This window comes from Notechis scutatus, chromosome 6 (assembly GCF_049901735.1).
Source record: "Notechis scutatus isolate UNSWTSFEM ecotype Mainland chromosome 6, rNotScu1.2, whole genome shotgun sequence".
Taxonomy (NCBI): domain Eukaryota; kingdom Metazoa; phylum Chordata; class Lepidosauria; order Squamata; family Elapidae; genus Notechis; species Notechis scutatus.
In genome coordinates this window covers 16,699,564-16,724,347 of record NC_142014.1, presented here as the reverse complement: position 1 = coordinate 16,724,347, position 24,784 = coordinate 16,699,564, and the positions used below count along the sequence as shown (strand labels likewise).

At 35.7% G+C, this 24,784-nt stretch overlaps 1 long non-coding RNA gene across 1 annotated transcript in view; it reads right to left on the bottom strand.

Annotated features, from left to right (window-relative positions):
* Positions 1–922: 922 nt before the first annotated feature.
* LOC113422938 (uncharacterized) overlaps positions 923–24,784 on the bottom strand; it is a 66,188-nt gene continuing 42,326 nt past the window's right edge. Inside the window, exons 4-5 of the long non-coding RNA XR_003372315.2 lie at positions 3,642–3,744; positions 923–1,162 (exon numbers count right to left, since the gene is read on the bottom strand). This is a non-coding gene — a long non-coding RNA (uncharacterized LOC113422938). The remainder of the gene's footprint in view (positions 1,163–3,641; positions 3,745–24,784) is intronic.

Sequence of the window (24,784 nt, the reverse complement as noted above, 5' to 3'; positions counted from 1 at the left end):
CCAATGCCTCCTTTTTTCCTCTTGTCTCAAGAAGTTGCATCTAGTGTGATGCATATAGTGGATGTGGATTTTATTTATTCATTGAAAAGAGTTAATTGGTTGCCTATCTTGGAGCAAACAACTCTGGGTGCTTATCAACAGGGATAAAAATACAAACAACAAAACCAATATTGAAAGAGAGAAGGGAAGGGGAGGGACCAGATGCCCAATTCATAATTATTCACATCCATTTCTTCAATTCCCCAGGTTCTAACCTTACTCTCTCAGTGCCTAGAGCAGGGCTGTCAAACTCCCAGCCCATGGGCCCGATGCATCACCTGCTGGCCACGCCCATGCCTATTTTAGAAAAGGCGGGGGGAAGTCCTGATACATCACGTGACATCACCATGATGGTGTGAGTTTGACACCCCTGGCCTAGAGGAAAAACTAGCTCTTCACTAAAAGCTTCATACTTTCCAGATTACAAGGGGAAATGGCTTCCCAAGGTCAGAGGCTGCTAGAAAAAAGGGATAGTTCAAAATTCCTACCAGATGGCAAGGGAAGGCACTTGGAGTATGCTTGCTGTAATGCTGTATGCAGTCTAGAGGAACAGGCAGATGTCTTCATGAAGAAGTAATATAATAGATAATCTGGCCCTATGACATGTAGAGCTTTATAACAAGCACTTAAATTCAACTGGGAAGAAACTGGGTGACACAATAGCTTGAACAGCAACTTGGTCCACATGTTGTCTGAAAGCAGTCTTTCTCTATATGGAACACTCCATTTATTTTGCATATTTTTGAATGATATTTTTAAATATTTGAATATTGCAGAGCTGAAGTTACAAAAGTAATACAATAATAGGGAAGGGAAGGGAAGACATACTGCAATGAAAGTAACATTTTATTTTTCAAATCAGGCACTGGAGAACTATTCAGTGTACATTTATTTTTGTTATACATTGTATCATATACATGATTCACTAAATGAAATTATGTTTATTAATGCAATGAAGATAAATCAGCTTGCTCCACCAGCTGAAGCATCAAAGCAGCTTTTCCTCCATCCAGTTGTTGGTCTGGCCACTTCTCAACTTCAAAGGATGTTTCTCAACTTATTAGAGAAAACTAAATGTTGTCTCAAGACTGAAAGAAAACTGTTTTCCTTGTTTTATGCTGACCTTAAGCATTGGATGAAGACTCCAGTAATTATAAGGGTAATAATCTCTTCATACTCTACATAAACGACCTCTGTGATCATATTAAGAGCAATTGCGTTCTCTTCGCTGATGATGTAAAGCTGTTCAATACCACAGACAATACTGCTACCCTACAAAAAGATCTTGACTATGTATCTGAATGGTCAAACAAATGGCAACTTCAAATCTCAACAAATAAATGCTCTGTCCTACATATTGGCAAAAAAATCAGAAAATAAAATACAAGCTGAATAGCCAAGATCTTGTTGATGACCCAAGCTCTGTAAAGGACCTTGGAATACTCACCTCTAATGATCTAAGAAGTGCTAGAGCCCACTGCAACTACATAGCCAAAAAGGCATTAAGAGTTGTTAACCTAATCCTACGTAGCTTTTTCTCTGGTAATATCACACTACTAACCAGAGCATACAAAACATTTGCTAGACCAATACTCGAATACAGTTCATCAGTCTGGAACCCTCATTACGTATCTGATATTAACACAATTGAGAAAGTCCAGAAATATTTCACAAGAAGAGTTCTCCACTCTTCTACTCGTTGTAGAATACCTTATGCCACCAGACTTGAAATTCTAGAACTAGAAAACCTTGAATTACGCCGTCTTCGGTCTGACTTAAGCATGGTATATAAAATCATACATTGCAATGTCCTACCTGTCAATGAATACTTCAGCTTCAACCATAACAACACAAGAGCACACAATAGATACAAACTCAAAGTAAACCGCACCAAACTTGATTGCAGGAAATACGACTTCAGCAATAGAGTGGTCAATGTCTGGAATACTCTACCCGACTCTGTAGTCTCTTCCCCAAACCCCAAAAACTTTAACCTTAGACTGTCTACTATTGACCTCACCCCTTTCCTAAGAGGTCTGTAGGGGGCGTGCATAAGCGCACCAATGTGCCTACCGTCCCTGTCCTATTGTTTCTCTTATTCTTTTATTTTTCTTATATGTACCCATTTCATGTATTCACAACTATGTATACACTTATACTTATTATCTTGTAAACAATTGGCAAATCAAATAAATAAATAAATAAAAATAAATATAACACCATTTTTTAAAAAAATGCAAGATTCATTAGTAGATTTGGTGCAATTGACTAATGGGTTGTCTTTCTAATACTGTAGTCTGAATGTTCCCATGGCTTTTTAATCAACTTTTCATAAATGTGAAAGTTTCTAAACAGGTTAGCAGAATTTTAAGCATCATATATTAAAATTTCATCCATAACATGTATAACATTAAAGGATGCATTAATGCATTAAGAGGAATTACAACACACAACCTATTTTGTTTATTGAAAAGAAGCTGTTTATAAGCTTCTATAAATTACTATTGGATCTGTGTTTTAAGCTCATATAAGCCAATGTGATTTTGAAGGAAATGCAGTGAAAAGATCAAACTGATTTCAGTAAAGGGATTCAAAATGTCAATTGCAATTTCACCCTTCATACAAGATTATACAGGCTTCTGGAGATAAACACTATTAATGTCAAATTTTAAAATACCAATTTTAAAATGATGCGTCACCCGTATACAACAATCAAGGAGCATAGGGATTCAGAGTTCTTGTTATAAAGCAGGAAGCCTCCTGCTAGAATCAAACACAGCTATTTCCCTGGTGGGCTATTGGAATAATTCTCAGTGTCACTTTCTATATCAGTGAATAATTTCAATAGATAATATTCAGTAGTGGCAACTGCTTCCATGCATACAGTCAGATAGCAGCTATTTGTACTGATCTGGGACCAAAAAAAACCCTGTGTTCTTAACACTACAGAGATGAAACTAATTATTAAAAAATGGTTGAGAAAGAAAGGAATGTGATGAAGATTTTTACTAGAGTTTAAATGACTCTTACAGATATCACTTTATGCATGCATAATGTAAGTATAGAGTATATACTTAGTATATAAGTATAAACAACCAAGATGATTGGGGGACTGGAGGCTAAAACATATGAAGAATAGTTGCAGGAACTGGGCATGGCTAGTCTAGTGAAGAGAAGGACCAGGGGAGACATGATAGCAGTGTTCCAATATCTGAGGGGCTGCCACAGAGGCGAGTGGGTCAAGCTATTTTCCAAAGCACCTGAAGGTCAGACAAATAATAATGGATGGAAACTGAACAAGGAGAGATTCAACCTCCTATATAAAGAGAAATTTTCTGACAGAACAATAAACCAATGGAACAGCTTGCTTTCATCACTGGAGGCTTTCAAGAAGAGACTGAGCTGCCATTTGTCAGAAATGGTGTAGGGTCTCCTGTTTGAGTGGGAGATTGGACTAGATGACGTATGGGGTCCCTTCCAGTTCTGTTAATCTGTAATCTGTAATTGCTTTCATCACTGCAAATGGTTGCTAAACATGATTGTTGCTAATGAGGACTACTTGCAAGTGGGAAGAAATAATAAATTCTCCTTCCACTTTTTACCTGTAAGTTATCCAGTCTTCATCAATTGAAAAGAGTTGACATTTTGCTGGCTTTGTCACAGAAATGAGGGCTTTTCTTATAAAAATTGATGTTTCATCAGAGACTGCAATAAATTTTGGAGAATAATATTAAAATTACACAAGGTAAACTATCAAAAGTATTATTAAAGATTTAATCTTCAGTTTGATTCAGAGTCCCAATCTCAATTGGTAAAATCCTAACATTTCATATCCTAACCAAGGACCTAAGGGCTATTAAGGTAATGTTTGATTATGTAGGCAGTTCAAGTAAGGTGGTTTTTTGCAAAGTCAGAATATTCAAAATTCTAATAAGTTCAAAATTTCCATGTACCTTGGCAGTCCTTTGGGTATTGTTCCAAGGGCACTTTTTACTATTGGTACAACCATTGATTTCTTCCTCCATAGTCACTCAACTTCAATTTGAAAATCATAGTATTTTTTTTTTCTAGCTGTTTCTCTTCAATTTCTGCATCACCTGGTATTGAAATAAAAACACTTTTTTTCTTTTCTACAATAGTGATGTCAGGCATGTTGTGGTCCAGATGTCTATCTGTTGGGATTCAAAAGTCTTACAAGATCATTTTTGAGAACTTTGTCAATTTGGTGTTCTCAATAATTTTGGCTACATTCCAACCCAAACTTCTGGCAAAGCTTCCAATATATGATTTTGGCAACTTGTCCCTTGTTTCTTATTGTATTTTATGGTCTTACCAGTTCTTCCTTTCAGGCAAATGATATTTCTTGCAGATCTTCCAATGCACCATTGTTGCTACTTTATCATGCTGCTGCTTGTAGTCAGTCTGTGTAATCTTCTTGCAGCAGCTTACCAGGTGGTCCACTGTTTCTTCAGCTTCTTTGCTTAGGCAGCACTACTGTCTGTTTCTGTCTTCTCAATTCTGGATTTGTATGCATTTGTCCTTAAGGCTTGGTCTTGTGCAGCCAGAATTAGTTCCTTGGTCTTTGTTGGTCTCTGCTCTTAGCCATTGCCATTATTATAGATAAAATAAATCTCTTTCCCTGCTATTTTGAATGTACTGGACATGTAGTGCTTTGTCTTTCCACGTTCCATTCTGTTCTTCAGTTGGTCTTTCTTGTAGGCCAGTTGGTCTTTCCAGTAGTCAACAAGCCTTCCTGATATACTAACCTCAGTGCATCTTCATAATTGTCCTTCAGATATTCTTCCAAAGTCATTTTTTCTCCTTCAACCATCTGATGTACTTGCAATATTCCATACCCACCTATTTGCCTTGGTAGGTAGAATGTGTCAATGTCACTATGTGGATGTAGGGTTCATTGTCATTTTTTTTCCTGTGATTTCTTATCCATTGCTTTTATTTCTGCTTGAATCCAGTCCACTATTCCAGTTGTGCATCAAATGACTGGAGTTGCCCAGCTGTTGATTGCCTTGATGGTATTTCCTCCATTGAGTTTGGACTTTAAGATCTTCTTCACTCTTTTGATGTATTCACCTTTAATCTTTTTCTTGATTTCAGTGTGCTTGATGTTGTCAACTTGTAGGATGTCCAGAAATTTGTACTAATTATCCTCATCCAGAATCTGAATGTTGTTGTTTTTTTTGTGGTGCATTTTGATTTCTTCAGTTCTCACTATTTTTCCTTGTTTGTAGTGAATGTGGCACATTTGTCCAATCCAAATTCCATTGCAATATCTTGGCTTATATACGGATCTTGGCTATATATAGTGCTGAGCAGCAATTCTATTTCATATGGCATATTTCCATACATTTTCCATAATTCAGATCATCCATGTAAAGGAGTCTGGTAGATGTTTTTGATGTTCAATAGCAATGGCCTGAGTTAACCAATATTGTTGACAGAGAAAACAGTGCAATGTCAAATAGTAGTGGTGATAGTGAATCTCCTTGAAATATTCCTCTCTTGATATTAACCTCTCCCAGTCTCTCATCATTAACCTGCAACTGTGTCTTCCATTGTGCCATGGATCTTTGTACATTTTTTTTTATGTTTCTACTGACTCCTGTTATTTCTAGGCACTTGATTATCTAGTCATGTGGCAGGGAATCAGATGCCTATTTGTAGTCAAGCCATGCTACATTTAAGTTGGTCTGTCTTCTCTTGCAGTTTTCCAAAATCATTTTGTCAATTAGGAGTTGATGTTTTGTTCCTTTGCTATTGGGGCAGTTTCCTTTCTGCTCAGGTGGAAAGAGATTATTTTCAACTAGGTGCTATTGAACTGCATCAGCTACCATACCAGTTAACAATTTGAAAGTTGTTGGTAAGCTCATTTTCAAGAACCTTGTCAATTTGGTGTTCCCAGTAATTTTTTCTGCATTCAAACCCAAACTTTGTGAATTTGTTGTTGTTGTTATTATTATTGTTGTTGTTGTTGTTGTTGTTTATCGATGCATGAAGGTATATAAATGATAATTACAGAGTATGTGTGTGAAAAAAGACATTTTTCAGAAGATTTGACTACTAAGACTCAAAAAATAGATATTACCGATGATTTTCTCATAACTATCACAACCATAACTTGCAATTGCAAGTAGACCCTTTGTAAGTGAATGCCGAAGTCACATTTAACCACTAAGCTTCCCTTTTCAGACAAAAATCAAATTTGAAAAAAGAAGTATAATCACGTTCTCCCTGGCTTGGAGAAGCAGGAAAATCATTTATTTTCAGTATCTGCTCTTTGTCTGAGAAGATAGTCCAAGATATTATGTGTAATTAGAAGCCCATTTTCTTCCTTTATTGCTTTTTAAAGGTCCAACTTTCATAACCATTGGGAGCAACAGGGAGCACAATACAATGGACTAACCTACATTTAATTTATGTCCTTGCTTTTCCACATTCAACTCATGGTAATTGCTGTGCACCTTAGTCCATCCTACCATCCTAGGAAAGCTCCAACCATTTTGCTTTCTTCTTCAATGCATTAGGACAAAGGTTAAGTGCAGGTGTCTCCTGGGCACCTTGTTTATAGTCCCAGACATCAATATTTGTGATCAAAGTGGTCTGTTTTCCCCCTTCCCAACAAAGTATGCTTGTAAATTTCCTCAAGTATTTTAAGCTTTTGTTATGTCACTAATATAATTAGAATTTGACAAGATGCAAAATAAACTTTTACTGGAAACTCAAAAGGGAGATTTCAGGAAATAGAGGATATTGCTTTTTTTAAAAAGAAAAAAAAGTTGGGATTTAAATTAGTACCTGATGTTACTACAATGGCATGGGAAAATACCTGAGCAAAGCTGAATACAATATAGATAGATAGATAGATAGATAGATAGATAGATAGATAGATAGATAGATAGATAGATAGATAGATAGATAGATAGGGAATTAAAGATTTATTTTGGAGTCACAATTTATTTTGAGGCAAGGGTTTGAATCTAACTTTTCATTGATAAATGGAAGAGCTTCTCTTTGTAGGAAAAAAAATCAGTATAATTAATGGTTTCCATTTGAAAAACAGTCAGATATAGCTCAAGGGATGGAGCCTAAGAATCTTTATCTAAAATGTCTCTACAGTTTCATCATCAATCCTTAGCATCTTCAGATGTAGCTGGAAAAAATGTGTTCCTGAAAATCTGAAGACTTTGAGCTATCCAATGTTAACAGTATTAACCTAGATCAGGGCTATCAAACTCCCAGCCTGCAGGCCTGATGCATCACATGCTGGCCATGCTCATTCCTGGTTTAGTGAAGTGGGGGAAAGTCCCAATTCGTCACATGATATTGCCATGACAATGTGAGTATGACACCCCTGACCTAGATGGATCACTGGTCTGACTCAAAAGAAGACCTGTTTATACATTCATCACAATGCCCTTCAGTACCTCTCAGCTATTTTCAAATATTTATTTATTTTTTTGATTTGTCAATCACTTACAAGATAATAGATATAAGTACAAATATGATTAAGAATACAGGAAATAGATATGAAAAAATGGGGACAATAGGACAGGCATGATTGTGAACTTATGCGCGCCCCTTAGGAACCTCTTAGGAATGGGGTGAGTTCAATAGCGGATAGTTTGAGGTTAAAGGAATGGGGTTGTTAGAGGATGTAACAACAGAGTCAGGTAGTGCATTTCAGGCATTGACCACTCTGTTGCTGAAGTCATACTTTCTGAAATCAAGTTTGGAGTGGTTTACATTGAGTTTGTGTCTGTTGTGTGCTCTTGTATCCATTTCAATAACCTCTTTGCATTGGCCATAACTGTTGTACTAATGACAGTTTAGACCCCTAGAAGAGACAGAATTGCCTACTTGAGTTATCTGAGAACTTGCTCACCTGGAAAACACTGATTGAGTTAAAGCAATTTGTTTGATAGGTCTGCTTCAAATTAATTTAATCTGGGGACATTTTGTAAGCTTTTCTTTCTTTATTCCATGTTAGTAACAGTTTGTTATGGATGTGGATATTGTTGTCTTTTTTCCCACATAAAGGGCAAAGGTAGGCTTCTGAATGAAATTATCACAATACACAAAGTTCTGATGCCTGCTTCTTTCAAATTCAAACATATTTACCTCACAGAAATAGAAAGAGCACTCCAATCTTAAAATATGGATTGTGACTCTATTCCATTCACTACAATAAATGACTGCTATATTCTAGCAAATGGCCCCAGGAATTTACTAATAAAAGTTTATATAAAATAAGATTAAGGGTGCTCATGCAAAGCAAATTTATTCATTGATTTATTCATTGATTAACTTATGATGTGATTGATTACCATTTTGACAGGAGAAATGGCTGTGGAGGCAGACTAGAAAATAGAAAGATGAAGATGTTTAAGAACAAGTAATTGTTTTTTTTTTCTTATCCATTTATACTGAAAAGAATAACATGAGAAGCATCTGTGGGGGAGAAAAAAATGATTTTTAAAAGTAAGTACCTGACCAAGGGAACAGTTTAGCCAATGATAGACACTAGGTTCCATGAAAAAGTAATGCCAACAGTTAAAACTTTTACTGTCCTTTGGATGAAACCATTAGAAACTCAGTAAAAAAAATTATAAATAGTTTGCATTTCCCTTATTGCTGAAAACATTTATGTGACACCCTGGGGCATTTATCTTTATCATGACTTAACAAATGATTTGTTAAGAAGCATCATATTTAAAAATTGGTCAATAATTGGCCAATTTGTAATGAAAGCCACTTTGGTGAAGAAACCAGGAAACCATGAATTCTAGTTCCATCCTAGGTGGGTGATTTTAGGCTTTCAGCCCAACCCAACTCACAGAACTATTGTGGTGAAAATAAGTGGATAAAGAAGTATTGTGTAGGTTTGCTGCCTTAAGTTACTTTATAAAGTAAAGCTACTTGTAAAATAAATAAAATAAAAATAAATAAAATAAACCACATGTAATCAGTATCTATTGTTTGTAGTGTTTCTATTTCAATAAAAACTTGGAACTCCATCTGTTCTGTTCTACTATCAAAAATGCTGAAATGGGCATACATGTTACGAACAATATTTTCTTAAGTGTTTCATTTTGTTTTGCAATGCATCTTATAGAATTCAGCAAACATGAATTATTACTAGCAATAAAACCAGAAGGGGACATTTTAAATATTTTGTTGAGCACTTATGCTTTTTAATATACTGTATATATAATCTAAACTTGCATCGGCCCTATATTTTCTGGAAAATTATCTAGTTCCAGATTGGAAGTTTCAGGCATAACTGCTTTGCAATCGCATCAGAGAACCCCTGATTGCCAATGTGAAAATCCAAAAAAACATATGCTGAATTGCCTTCTCAAAATATCTCCAAAGTATGTGCTGCATATTAGTTAGAAGCATCAGTTGCCAGAGGTGGGGAGGCTATTTGAAGTAATCCAAATGCATTTGGAATGAATATGGTGCTAAAATGTTCTCACATATAGCTTTTGCCCTTGTTTTACTACATGTCAAAATTGTAGGGGTGCCAAAGTCACTGAAAATTTCACCATCAATCATGAAACACAATCCACACTTTTAAAGAATTTGGCAAGCAACACATCATGCTTGACTCTGCAGATTTCCACAGCAATTATTTTATCATCTTGGAGCATGATAAAGATAATGAACCTGCACTTTGACTATTCAATCTGCAGTTCTTAACAAACTGTGTCATTTAAGCATTTTCTTTCTTCTGCTGCAAATGACCAGAGCGTACTGTAGGCATGATCATTATCTTTTCATTATCATTAGGTTTTCATTTTCATTATCTTTATCATTAGTGATAAATTATTTTTTCTGTTGTTTATTATAAATGAGTTATTTTGATGATTTTAAAGTAAATATTTCATGTTGGCACCTGGTTTCTGGGCAAAATGCACATTTTTATTATATTCAATCTGCAATAGCAGCACATTGTCAGTTTATGAGGCCTGAATATAGTTGGTAACCATTTTTTTAGTGGTATGTCCCCATATTCTTCACTTGAGCTCATCCTCAGATCACATCTGAGGCAACTTTAGCTGTTTTAGTTAGTGGCCTACTTCAACATGAATTTTTGGGGTGTGCTTTAATGGGTAATAAGGTTGCTGATGTAATCAACAATACATCAGTGTAACTAATCTTAGGTTGCTACAAGTATTCATCTTTGCCTTTAATCACTGGGAATTATCTTCCATGGTTGTTTCGGCATAGGGTGTAGGGGAGACTGAACACCTGAATTATACAAAGATCTTTACCTATATAACCCTTGACCATTGATTTATAAAACATTTTTCATATTTTGTAAGGGCTCTCACCAAACACGGGTGTTGTAATCTTTTCAAAAAGCATTAGACTTGATTTTAAAACATTAATTCAGAACTCAAAAACTTATGAAATATGTGTTTAAAAAATTCCAGCTCTTATCTGTGCACAAAAAATGTTGAGGGGGAACCCTCCAATAGTTAACACTAATATGACTGAAAGGGGAAAAATGCAGAGGGAGTAATCACATCCAGTTGAAGTAAAATACAACCAGCTACAATTCTTGTCCTGAACTCATCCTTTTTGGTGAATATAGTTATTAGCATGACAACCCCACCACAGAATATCTACATGCAATCTTTTCTTGGTTAATGGTAACAGAACCAGCAACCAGGGATGAGATTCTACCTGTTCGCACCTATTTGCTAGAACCAGTAGTTAATATTCTAAGCAGTTCGGAGAACTGGTTGTTAGAAGAAATTACTGACCTAATCCTGTAAGGAAGGCAGGAAGGAAACATTCTGGTGTTGCTTACAGAAACTGCCTCTCCATTAACCCTTATTACATTCTTGGCAGGACTAGGCTTCCTGTCTCAGAAACTTCTCTGGAGTTTTTTTTCCCCCTCTTTTGCTGGTACTTTGCTTGTGTGGAGTGACCACTCAAAGTTACAATGGCACTGAAAAAAGTGACTTATGACCATTTTTCACACTTACAATTGTTGCAGCATCACCACAGTCATGAGAGGCCAGGCGAGGAGATGCGTGCCTCAATGTGAGTGATATTGAGTTGGCCACAGCCAGCCAATAACATGGAGTATACGAAATCCCTTGCACAGCCTGTCCCACCACATACATCGGACAAACTAACAGAAGAATAAGTGCACGCATTGAAGAACACAAGAACTCAATCAAAAAAGAAGAACTGACCTCTTGTTGGTGGTCCAACACCTCAAAGCCACAGGACATGAGATTGACTTTAAAAATACCAGAACTATCACCAAAACTGAACACTTTAACAACAGAATAATCAGAAAAGCCATAGAAATAGAAAAATGCCCACACAGCATGAATAAACAAGATGATACCTCCCGCCTACCAGCCATTTAGAAACCCGCCCTCATTAAGAAACGAGTACCTAACATGAAGAATGACACCAGACCCACACCCACGAGGGCCACACAAGATGCTACCACCACACTTCCACGTAGAAAGCAGACTCACACCCACACAGAAGATGAGACATGACCACGGACCAGAAGCCATACTGCAGCTGTATCACTACCCGCTTCAAAACCCTCCGACCCATACATGAAGCGAACTGACACCCACCATGAAGATGTGGCACGACCACGAACGCGAAGCCAAACAACAGGATCACAGCTCACCAGCTCAAATCCCCTAGCAACTAAGACTAACCTGAGCACAACCAAGCCCCCACCTGAACAGAACACACCCCCAGCCAATCAGAACACAGCCAACCCCCCTACCAATCAGAACACAGCCAAACCCCCAACCAATGAGAACACCCCCCCACCCAATCAGAAAACAGCCAAGCCCCCACCCAATCAAGTTACACCCCCACTAGCGGTTAAAAGGAAGAAGCAGCTGCAAGCTCACATTACTCCGAGAAGCACAAAGCTGAAGACACAAGCCTGAAGATGATGAATGGGACTTCATCGAAACGTCGCCTAGATACTTCCAATTTTACGCGGGAGAAAACCCGAATAACCAAAGATCCACATACAAATACCCGTGAAAACTTAAGAATGTATATATATGATGCCCCAAAACTATACGGCCTCCCAAAAATACACAAAGAAGGCATACCTCTCAGACCCATAGTCAGTTCCAGAGGAGCACCACTACAAAACCTAGCTAAACAGTTAGCAAAACAGCTACAGCCCCATGCTGAAACAGCAGCTTTACATGTGCAAAACTCATACCACTTCTTGGAAATGATCAAAGATCTAAATGTGGAACAAGAAGATCTGCTTGTAAGTTTTGACGTGGTTTCACTATTCACTCAAGTCCCGATAAAATAAACACTTGAAATCATCAAAAATAAATACCAACCAGCTAAACACCTCATGGAATTAGCAGAACACTGCTTAACCAACACATATTTCATATACAAAGGACAAAGATACAAGCAAATTGAAGGAGCCCCTATGGGATCACCACTGTCACCCGTCATTGCAAACCTGTTCATGGAAGAATTTGAATCCAGAGCCCTGGCTAACGCCACCCACAAACCCAAACTATGGTTAAGATACATCGATGACACATTTGTGATTTGGCCCCATGGAAAAGAAAACCTAAACAATTTCCTAACACACCTAAACAGCACACCCCCCAAAATCAAGTTCACCATGGAAACGGAACAAACAAACAGCTACCATTCCTAGATGTATTAATCTACAAAAGAACAGATGGCACACTAGGACACACCATATTCCAGAAGAAAACACACACCAACCGCTACCACAACACCCAATCCCACCACCACCCAGCACAGATAAACTCTGTGGCCAAAACACTAATCGCCAGAACCAAACGCCTGGCAGACAAGACACACATAAAGACTGAACTATGCACCCTGACTAAAGTACTGACAGCCAACGGCTTCTACAAAAGCAAAATCACCGGCTTGATCCACAAAAACACACTGAGACATAATGGAGACCTAGAAGATGAACAGTCCTATGGAACAGCTGTTCTGCCCTACATAAGAGGTACTACAGACAAAATCAGTAAGATACTACACAGGCATCACATCAAGACTGCGTTCAAAACAGACAGAAAAATAGCAGCCATCCTTAAAAACCCCAAAGATAAAATTGACCTGGAAAACCAAGGCATATATGAAGTCCCCTGTGCATCATGCCCAGCCACATACATTGGACAGACCAATAGAAGAATAAGTACCCGCCTGGATGAACACAAAAATGCAGTAAAAAGGCTGGAACACACTTCCTCGTTAGTCCAACACATGAAAGCCACAGGTCATAGCATCAACTTCAATGGCACCAAAACCCTAGCCACTTTCGAAAACCCCAGCCACAGAATTATCAGAGAAGCCATAGAGATTGAAAAAAGACCTGAAAGCATGAATAGAAGAGATGATTCCACCAGACTGTCAATTATTTGGAAGCCTGCACTCACAAACAAAAAAAATCCCCACACCACAAGCCAGGCAAACACCTGGGCACAAACAGATCCCCCCTGATACCTCCAGCTCAAACACACCCCAACCAGGCACCCAGATGAAACCTAGCTTCCTAACAAATGATAGCCGTTCATTTACTCAGAGCCAAGCTGCACTAAAAGCCTCCAATACAGGAACACAATGTTGCCAGCCAATTAAGACAAAAAAAGCCACAAAACAGACAAAAGATATTAGAAACACCAATCAAGCAGAACACAGCAAACTCCAACACCAATAAACACAGACCAAGACTCCCAACCAATCAGGATGAAGAAAAAACCATTCTGGCACAGCAGTAGGCTAGCCCCAAATTTAAATCTGAAACCACTGTAAAAGTCTGACTCACAGACAAACACAATACAGAAGCCTGATGATGGCAGATGAGATTCTGCCGAAACGTTGCTACAACTTTAAAAGCACAACTATAATGACATGGGAAAATACCCGAACAAAGCTGAATACCATACATATATAGATAGATAGATAGATATTCTTTTTTCCGATATCTACTATGGTGTCAATTTTCCCCATTTTTTTCTTTTTCTCATTTTTACAGTATATTATTATTCTGTATTCTGCACTGTATGATTTACTAAAAGGAAATGGGCTTGACTCTTCCTTAGTATCCTAAAAAGATAATTAAATACTAGCTTAAAAATCATAAGCATTGTAAGAGGGAAAGCAGATTAATTTGGTTATATTTTAGTGATCACCAATTCAATTCATATTTTTGAACTAATATGCAAATGGAATGTCATTGTCCCATTTTGGGTTGTCATTGTTTCATGTGTACACAAAATTAAATTTGATATAAAATGGATATATGTAATAGGAAAATGGATATTAAATCACATTAGTGCATACAAATGTGTAGTGTAGGACAAATTGTTGCACCTATATGTTAAACAAAAATTGATTGCATTACATATGAAAAAATCTTGCAATTACTTTCATCTATGTTAAAAGAAATGCATTAAATGCAAGAAATGTTCATGCAGGTTATTTTAACCCTGTAATTTTAGAAGGATAACAAGATAACAAAATTGAGTTACTCTTTAGAAGTTGTAGATAGCAAGTTATATATTTGTTCTTTGTAAGCAACTGGTGTAATCATGTTCCACAATAAGGAGCATTAAACTGAACACAGATACATTTTCATCAACAACATAACCTTTGCCTGCTTTAGTGCACCAACAAGACTCTAGTAATGAAATTGACACTGCACAACATATTCAGGTTAGAAGTTGCTGCTACAGGTTTTCAAGGGAGAGAAAAACTATAGCAACTGTTGAACACATTGTAGAACTTTTCGTGGAGATTTTTTTAGAACATAGTGAAGAATAAACCTGAAGTATAATAAATTGGTCAATGTGTTGAATTTGGATCAGGGAGAACAAGGTTAAAACTGTTGTTTAAACTTACACTTCAGAAAGGATTTAGGGTCAGTTATCATCTTTCTCAGGCTACTTCCAGAGTTTTCATGTAGATGCTATCTTGAGTTGTCAGAGAAATGTTGGAATATAAGTGCAACAAAGATAAATAAATAAAGTACCATTATCAAGCTACTCTAACAAACTTGACAGGATACTATAAGAAACAAAAGAGATACACTAGGAATAACAAAAAGGAAGGTATTATATTGCCTGAATTAAAAACACTGAATCTCTATAAACAACGCTGAGAAGGAGCAATTATTAAAACATCAACTGTAATCATATTAGCCCAAGTAGTTGGCAGTATCCAACCAATCTTGACAGAAATCACAGACTCAATATATAACACCTTACTTAATAAAATATCTGGGAAATACTTATCTTTTTTTTATTTGCAACTACTGTTATCGGATCAGTATAAAGAAGTTTTTTTTTTTTAATTTTGATATATTGTATTTAAAATTAGGGAAACTTTAACTGCCTACTGATAATCCATCACCAACCAACATATATTATTCTGTCTGCCTTTTATTTTTTTCACTATTATTATTGGTATGATTTTTAATGTTTTTGTTTATGGTACTAGTCCATGACTGTAATAAACATGGTTGACAGATTTCATAGAAATAAGCAAGATCAGATTTGATTAGTATTTTAGATGGGCTACCATCAGCCAATAGATGGAATCTGAAGGCTTGACTGAGAAGTTAAACAAAAATCAGATGGGAATACAAACCACTTCTGTGTTATTGCCAAGAAAATCACCAGGGGCATAGCTCAACTCATAGTACAGTCTACCTTCTTTTCTTTGGATTTGAGATTTGTGATGACATTGGCCAAGCATTTTGTCCAGCATGTAATATGTTCTTTATTCTAAATATGTTTTCTCCTAATAACAACATCATAGGATATGCTTCTTTAATGGTTAGCAGGAAAGTAGCACAGATGCATCCATGAAATCACTGAAGAATTGAGCTGAACTTGAGGGAGGCTTAACCTTTTTTCACATATTAATATATCTCAACTACATATTTAATTCATTGCATAATAAATCAGATCTAATTTGTAAAATGGGCCTGTCCATTGCTTTGTCTTGATCCTATCATCTCATTCAGTGTCAACACATAACACAGCATTTAAATACCAAGTGTGTATTGTATACATCTACCCAATAATATATAACACTGTGTAAGTCTACTCAGAAATAAATCAGAATTCAATCAAAAATATCCCCAGGTTAACGTATTTAGAACTGTGGCCTAAAGTCAAAGATTATGTAAACCATTAGTTATAAATATTGGTCCTACAGCATGTTCATCCCAAGAGTGGTATTTCCAAAAGGCAACTGGACTTTCTTGGTGTTTTCTTTGAAAATATTTTGTTTCTCATCCAAGAAACTTCTTAAACTCACTTTTTCAGAAATGAAAAGCTACCTGGAAGAGAAGTGAAATGTTTTCAAGGAAAAAACCAAGGAAGTTTATTTGCCTTTTGAAAAAAACAACTTTGGTACAACTATGATCTGGATGATTGAGAATCATTTTAGGCATACAGCATATCTACTTAAAAACTAAGCCAACTGCTCTGTAATAATCAAGAATATAAACATAGCCTTAAGGCACAAAAAACTATTCTTTTCATTGTAACCTCTGTAATATGAATTGCATTCCCTTTCTCCTCCATTCACCTTATGATATTCCCTTTTCTTAATATAACAACTAAGACATCTTCATTGACAATAGTCGGGTATTTTCTAATGAATTATCAAAGGATCCAGCAAAGCTCAGAGATTAAATCATTTCTTGTATTACAAAGTGGAAAAACATTTTAATGGCATAAAAAGGTTTTTCTAATAAACTTTTTAACACTGAGCTTGAGAAATAGGACTGCTCTGCCATCAAACATTATTTCTTTTTATAGTTTAGTTGGAAAAAACTAAAAGAAATTCAGATATTTGACTTTTGCCATCTTATAATTAATATTTAGTATTTCATAACAAAATCTTTTGTGTATATGGCCTAGTTGTCGAACATGATTATTATGCATAAAAGAAACCATACAAAAATTAAACTTTTTAAAAAATCTGTATTTTAAGCCCCCTTTTTCCCCATCATACTTTCATACAACTCTGTTCTTTGCACCACTGACATTTTTATATCACACATCAAACAATACTAATACTCCTTATAGGTTTTTGGCATCATATCTATAATTTCTTAAGAATTATTGACCCATTGATTTCTGCCTCTGGTTCACTAATAAATGTCAGATTTCATTATCTATTAGTCATGTTTTTTCACTGGAGACACTCGTAATTTTTCAAGCTGCGATAAATAAATGACGAAAATGCAGAAGAAAGAATTGTGTTCTAATGGATATTGCTTCCTTATTTTCCAAATATGTATTCAGACCAAAGTCAATAAAAGAAATTCACACACTTTTAGTTATAGTAAACTGTTCATTATTTGACTGAATGCATAGGTTAGTGCTACAGAAAATGTAGCAAGCTTTGTATCCAGCTGAAAGTCATAGATATTAACTGCATGGCAACAATGCTTTATTTCAGAGTCTGAAAAACTCTGACCAAGGGCTGCTTAAGTTTTGGGTTATTTTGAGATCATATGATTAACCCAACAATCTGCTACAATCACATCAATATGACATTATATGGTTTGTTTGTTTATACAACCACCCATCTTACCTAGTGCCTCTGGATGATGTAAGTAATAAAACAGTCAGAAAACAGGAAAATAAAACCATTAAAACTACCAATTTAAATTAAAAACATAAAAACAAGATCAAAAAACCAAATGGTGTAACACCTAGAAAGAGTGCATTTCAATTAGCTCTGTCATAGAGCCATTCATCAATCAATCATTAATATTAACATTTAATTAATTGTTGTACATAATTAATCCTAATTAATTATTAATCCTAGTTAATTATTGATAATTAATCAATGGGACAGTTAAACATAGGGAAATTTGGAATGTTCAGTCATTTCGTTTTAGGAATCAGGTGTTTTCCTGTTTGGAGAGCATTAGTAGAAGCTTTCTTGCTACAGATGTCATCATGGAAGAGTTTTAGTCGTCTCAGGGCATTTGTAGAAAATGATGCTGCACCAACTTCCTGATTAAACTCCCAAAGCCTAGATTAAAATAAAGGCTGTGCTAATGTTCTTCTGGTGTAAAATCCATATATATGCAATTCTCTGCTTTGCTCTAATACTTGAGTGGTCTCCTAATCAATATCATAATTTCCTTTATTTTTTTCTCAGATTATGTCCGTAATAGTATTTTCTAATATCAAAGTGAAATATAGAAGACAAGCAAACAAGCAAACAAAATATATGAACAAGCAAACAAGATAAATTAATGAATTACTTTCAGCTTCATCATTATCATCGTCATCATTCTTTTCTGCATGAACCAATTCCTATTTTACTAAGAAAGGACTCCAACTCTTCTATGTTAGCTCACAGATTATAGGCTGCCATTTCGTATATATTTCATTTCAGGGGCAATGTACACTAGGAATAACAAAAAAGGAAGGTATTATATTGCCTGAATTAAAAACACTGAATCTCTATAAACAAAGTAAATCAGAAGAGGATTCCAGTCTCCTTTAGATGTCCTATTATTATTGGTACATGATTTTTAATGTTTTTGTTTATGGTACTAGTCCATGACTGTAATAAACATGGTTGACAGATTTCATAGAAATAAGCAAGATCAGATTTGATTAGTATTTTAGATGGGCTACCATCAGCCAATAGATGGAATCTGAAGGCTTGACTGAGAAGTTAAACAAAAATCAGATGGGAATACAAACCACTTCTGTGTTATTGCCAAGAAAATCACCAGGGGCATAGCTCAACTCATAGTACAGTCTACCTTCTTTTCTTTGGATTTGAGATTTGTGATGACATTAGCGCTTGCATTTTGTCCAGCATGTAATATGTTCTTTATTCTAAATATGTTTTCTCCTAATAACAACATCATAGGATATGCTTCTTTAATGGTTAGCAGGAAAGTAGCACAGATGCATCCATGAAATCACTGAAGAATTGAGCTGAACTTGAGGGAGGCTTAACCTTTTTTCACATATTAATATATCTCAACTACATATTTAATTCATTGCATAATAAATCAGATCTAATTTGTAAAATGGGCCTGTCCATTGCTTTGTCTTGATCCTATCATCTCATTCAGTGTCAAGCACATAACACAGCATTTAAATACCAAGTGTGTATTGTATACATCTACCCAATAATATATAACACTGTGTAAGTCTACTCAGAAATAAATCAGAATTCAATCAAAAATATCCCCAGGTTAACGTATTTAGAACTGTGGCCTAAAGTCAAAGATTATGTAAACCATTAGTTATAAATATTGGTCCTACAGCATATGTTCATCCCAAGGTGGTATTTCCAAAAGGCAACTGGACTTTCTTGGTGTTTTCTTTGAAAAATATTTTGTTTCTCATCCAAGAAACTTCTTAAACTCACTTTTTCAGAAATGAAAAGCTACCTGGAAGAGAAGTGAAATGTTTTCAAGGAAAAAACCAAGGAAGTTTATTTGCCTTTTGAAAAAAACAACTTTGGTACAACTATGATCTGGATGATTGAGAATCATTTTAGGCATACAGCATATCTACTTAAAAACTAAGCCAACTGCTCTGTAATAATCAAGAATATAAACATAGCCTTAAGGCACAAAAACTATTCTTTTCATTGTAACCTCTGTAATATGAATTGCATTCCCTTTCTCCTCCATTCACCTTATGATATTCCTTTTCTTAATATAACAACTAAGACATCTTCATTGACAATAGTCGGGTATTTTCTAATGAATTATCAAAGGATCCAGCAAAGCTCAGAGATTAAATCATTTCTTGTATTACAAAGTGGAAAAACATTTTAATGGCATAAAAAGGTTTTTCTAATAAACTTTTTAACACTGAGCTTGAGAAATAGGACTGCTCTGCCATCAAACATTATTTCTTTTTATAGTTTAGTTGGAAAAAACTAAAAGAAATTCAGATATTTGACTTTTGCCATCTTATAATTAATATTTAGTATTTCATAACAAAATCTTTTGTGTATATGGCCTAGTTGTCGAACTTATGATTATTATGCATAAAAAGAAACCATACAAAAATTAAACTTTTTAAAAAATCTGTATTTTAAGCCCCTTTTTCCCCATCATACTTTCATACAACTCTGTTCTTTGCACCACTGACATTTTTATATCACACATCAAACAATACTAATACTCCTTATAGGTTTTTGGCATCATATCTATAATTTCTTAAGAATTATTGACCCATTGATTTCTGCCTCTGGTTCACTAATAAATGTCAGATTTCATTATCTATTAGTCATGTTTTTTCACTGGAGACACTTCGTAATTTTTCAAGCTGCGATAAATAAATGACGAAAATGCAGAAGAAAGAATTGTGTTCTAATGGATATTGCTTCCTTATTTTCCAAATATGTATTCAGACCAAAGTCAATAAAAGAAATTCACACACTTTTAGTTATAGTAAACTGTTCATTATTTGACTGAATGCATAGGTTAGTGCTACAGAAAATGTAGCAAGCTTTCTATCCAGCTGAAAGTCATAGATATTAACTGCATGGCAACAATGCTTTATTTCAGAGTCTGAAAAACTCTGACCAAGGGCTGCTTAAGTTTTGGGTTATTTTGAGATCATATGATTAACTCCAACAATCTGCTACAATCACATCAATATGACATTATATGGTTTGTTTGTTTATACAACCACCCATCTTACCTAGTGCCTCTGGATGATGTAAGTAATAAAACAGTCAGAAAACAGGAAAATAAAACCATTAAAACTACCAATTTAAATTAAAAACATAAAAACAAGATCAAAAACCAAATGGTGTAACACCTAGAAAGTGCATTTCAATTAGCTCTGTCATAGAGCCATTCATCAATCAATCATTAATATTAACATTTAATTAATTGTTGTACATAATTAATCCTAATTAATTATTAATCCTAGTTAATTATTGATAATTAATCAATGGGACAGTTAAACATAGGGAAATTTGGAATGTTCAGTCATTTCGTTTTAGGAATCAGGTGTTTTCCTGTTTGGAGAGCATTAGTAGAAGCTTTCTTGCTACAGATGTCATCATGGAAGAGTTTTAGTCGTCTCAGGGCATTTGTAGAAAATGATGCTGCACCAACTTCCTGATTAAACTCCCAAAGCCTAGATTAAAATAAAGGCTGTGCTAATGTTCTTCTGGTGTAAAATCCATATATATGCAATTCTCTGCTTTGCTCTAATACTTGAGTGGTCTCCTAATCAATATCATAATTTCCTTTATTTTTTCTCAGATTATGTCCGTAATAGTATTTTCTAATATCAAAGTGAAATATAGAAGACAAGCAAACAAGCAAACAAAATATATGAACAAGCAAACAAGATAAATTAATGAATTACTTTCAGCTTCATCATTATCATCGTCATCATTCTTTTCTGCATGAACCAATTCCTATTTTACTAAGAAAGGACTCCAACTCTTCTATGTTAGCTCACAGATTATAGGCTGCCATTTCGTATATATTTCATTTCAGGGGCAATGAAGTAAATCAGAAGAGGATTCCAGTCTCCTTTAGATGTCCTTTATACTGAAATCAATATTTCTATTCAGCTGGTTTTCAACATCTTATTTGTTAGTAATGAGTAGCATTCTCTAAACCTATGGTTGGCTGCACTATTTATTTTGTTAGAACTCAGCTGCAAGAAAGATTTCTCTTTCGATGGCTTTTCTTAACTCCCATTTTCTGTGATCTAGAATCAGGTTATTTTGGGGATATTTGGGAAGAATGAGGATGAAGACATGCTTCTGAGATCTGGCATCAAATACGGGGGAAGAAATAATTGCTTTCAGTTATCATTTCATTCTAACGTTATTAGAGCTTATATTCTGGAATTCTGAACTGTCTTTGTCTCCTAGTTTGGTACAATTTTCATTGGTGAATACGCAAGTGATCGTGCAATCCAAAGGCCTGGCTTTTAAAGCATTAGCATTTATATAGAAATACACATGTGAGAGATATGCATTATAAATGTATAAGACACAGACCCATCTACTACAAGTCTTCAAAATAACTAGTTTTCAAAAACATTGCAACAATATATACAAATGTATATTTTGGCTACAAACATCAAACTGATTATTAAGTAGTATCTAAGACAGACAAACAGACAAACAGACAAACAAGCGATAGATAGATAGATAGATAGATAGATAGATAGATAGATAGATAGACAGATAGAAAGATAGATAGATAGATAGATAGATAGATAGATAGATAGATAGATAGATAGATAGATAGATAGATACCCTGTTTCTCACAAAATAAGGCCAGGCCTCATTTTTTGACCCCGAAAAAATGGCTAGGCAGGTCTTTTGAGGGTGATTTAATTCCCCCCTTGCATCCTCGGGCAGGCGGGCAGCAATGACTTGGATGTTGACTTTGGCGTTGGTGGGGCACTTTGTATTGGGAGACCTTCCGCCACCATTGCTTTCCCTTCTCCCCATGCTGCTGTGGCATTTAGAGCAACGCCACGGCATTTGGTGCAACCACGCACAGCCAGCCAGGATCCTCCCTGCAACCGGAGCCCGGTGGAGACACTCAGTTTCAGGCGCTCCTGTTGCTGCCTTCACTTCGCCCGAAGGCAAAGCCAATTCTTTAAAAACAATGCCCTACTAACCGGTACAACAAAGCCTCCCCTGCCCGAGAGGGCAGCCCAATCCCACGTGGGAGGCGAATCTCCCGAAGCCGCAGCGCAGGATCGGCCCACCCCAGGAGAAGCTCCCAGACATCATCCCTGCCTCAGACAATCACATATACATAAAATCTTCATAATCTTCCAGGTAAGGTGTACGCATGTCACAGTGTATCAAATCACTTTTTGTGAGAAAAATAGGAGGAAGGAAGAGTATTGGATATGTTTGTCACCTGGAGTTGTTTATTAAAAAAATAAGGTGGGATATAAATAAAATACAAATAAATAAAATTTCATTAATTTACATTATTTTCCAAAAACTTATTTGATGTGTTGGAATTAGTTTTTTTAAAAAACATTCTCAGTCTGAAACTAGGAACTTATTTGTATTTGCCTTGTTAGGTTTATATAATACCTTTTATTCATAACAATATCCATGTGAGGTAGGCTGGACAGAAGAATGACAGTGAGCTTCAATGGTTGAGGATAAACTCAAAACCTGGTTCTCTCTAAGCTTAGCCTTAACCCCAGTCTTATCCATTATAGTATACTGATACATCTTAAGTTTTTCTGAGGTTGTCTCAAAGATGCTTTTTTTTTAAAAGGCAACTAGATTGTTTGTTTGCTTGCTTGGTTTTGAGGAAGAAGAAGATGTTCCACTTCTCATCCAAGAAGCTTCGTAGTTGTGAACGGATGGTAGGAGGGTAGGAAGATAGGTTCTGGCAAGCTGGGGAGGGATGGAAGGATTGTATTTCTTAACAGAATCTATCTGGTCATTACCTGTCTCTGAGACCACTTGGAGGTTCATTAGTGCCTTAAGGGTCACCTGAATCAGAGCGCAAATGTGGAATCTTCTTGGAACTGCTGAAAATACTGTGTTGTAGACATGTGATAGATAGTGTCATATTCCTCCTCTCTGTGTTGAGGAGGGCTGTTCAGTTCTTTGTTGTTGTTAGTTGTGAAGTCGTGTCCGATCCATAGCAACCCCATGGACAATGTTCCTCCAGGCCTTCCTGTTCTCTACCATCATCTGAGTCCAGATGAAGTCTTTTATGCTTTTTCAAACCTTTGAGACAACTTTGACCTGGATGACTGAAAATCTTCACAGACATTCTTCTGAGAGTTCTTTATAGCATCTCTTCTCCTGACATAAGACCCAACTGAGGACTTTGAAAAAACCTTATTGATGATATCTGCCTAGTTCTGGATTACCTTACTGAGGAAAATTTATATTTTCCCAACTATGCTCTTTTGCACCAAAATCAATCAATTCTAGGCATTATAATTTGCTCCTTGGCATTTATTTTAATCTTTGCATTTTAATGTTAACTTGCATTATATTGTGGGTTTTTTTTAATCTGTTTTTTTTTTCAATTTAGCCTGCCATGAAAACTTGGCTTCAGATGATGTAACATTTCCAGATATATTCTTGTGATAAAAGCAGTCATCAGGAACTAAGTTTTTTCTAGCTTCTTGAACAGGAGTTTACCTTGAAGGATTTTTAAATAAAACAAAGAAAAGAATGGCTCTGATTCTCTTTCTATTACTTAAACTCTCTGCTGGAGATCCATCCACTATTTATCATTTTATTGACAATGTACTCCCCAATATTTAAAAACACATTTGTATTCAGAGCACTTACATCAGCTTTTTATTCTGTCAGGTGCAACAAATTTCCACGGAATTCCCCTAAAAAATGACAGAAAGAAATAATAATTGCTAGTTCAGTGCTAATATTCTAACAACTCTTATAATACTAACAAATAGGATGCCTCAGCTGTATAGTATTGTGTTATGTCCCACCTTCTAAAATAAACAGTTAAGGCTGAAAGCAGCAGTCCTTGTAAAGAAAGGCAGCAAACAGGAAAATGTTATGTCCCACCTTTTAAAGTAAACAGATAAGGCTGAAAGCAACAGTCCTTGTAAAGAAAGGCAGCAAACAGGAATTTTCACAGATAGCTCCAATAAGTAAAAGTTCCAACGAACTAAATCCAAGACTCAACAAGATTCTTCAGATCAAAATCCTTCACAAAATAATTCCA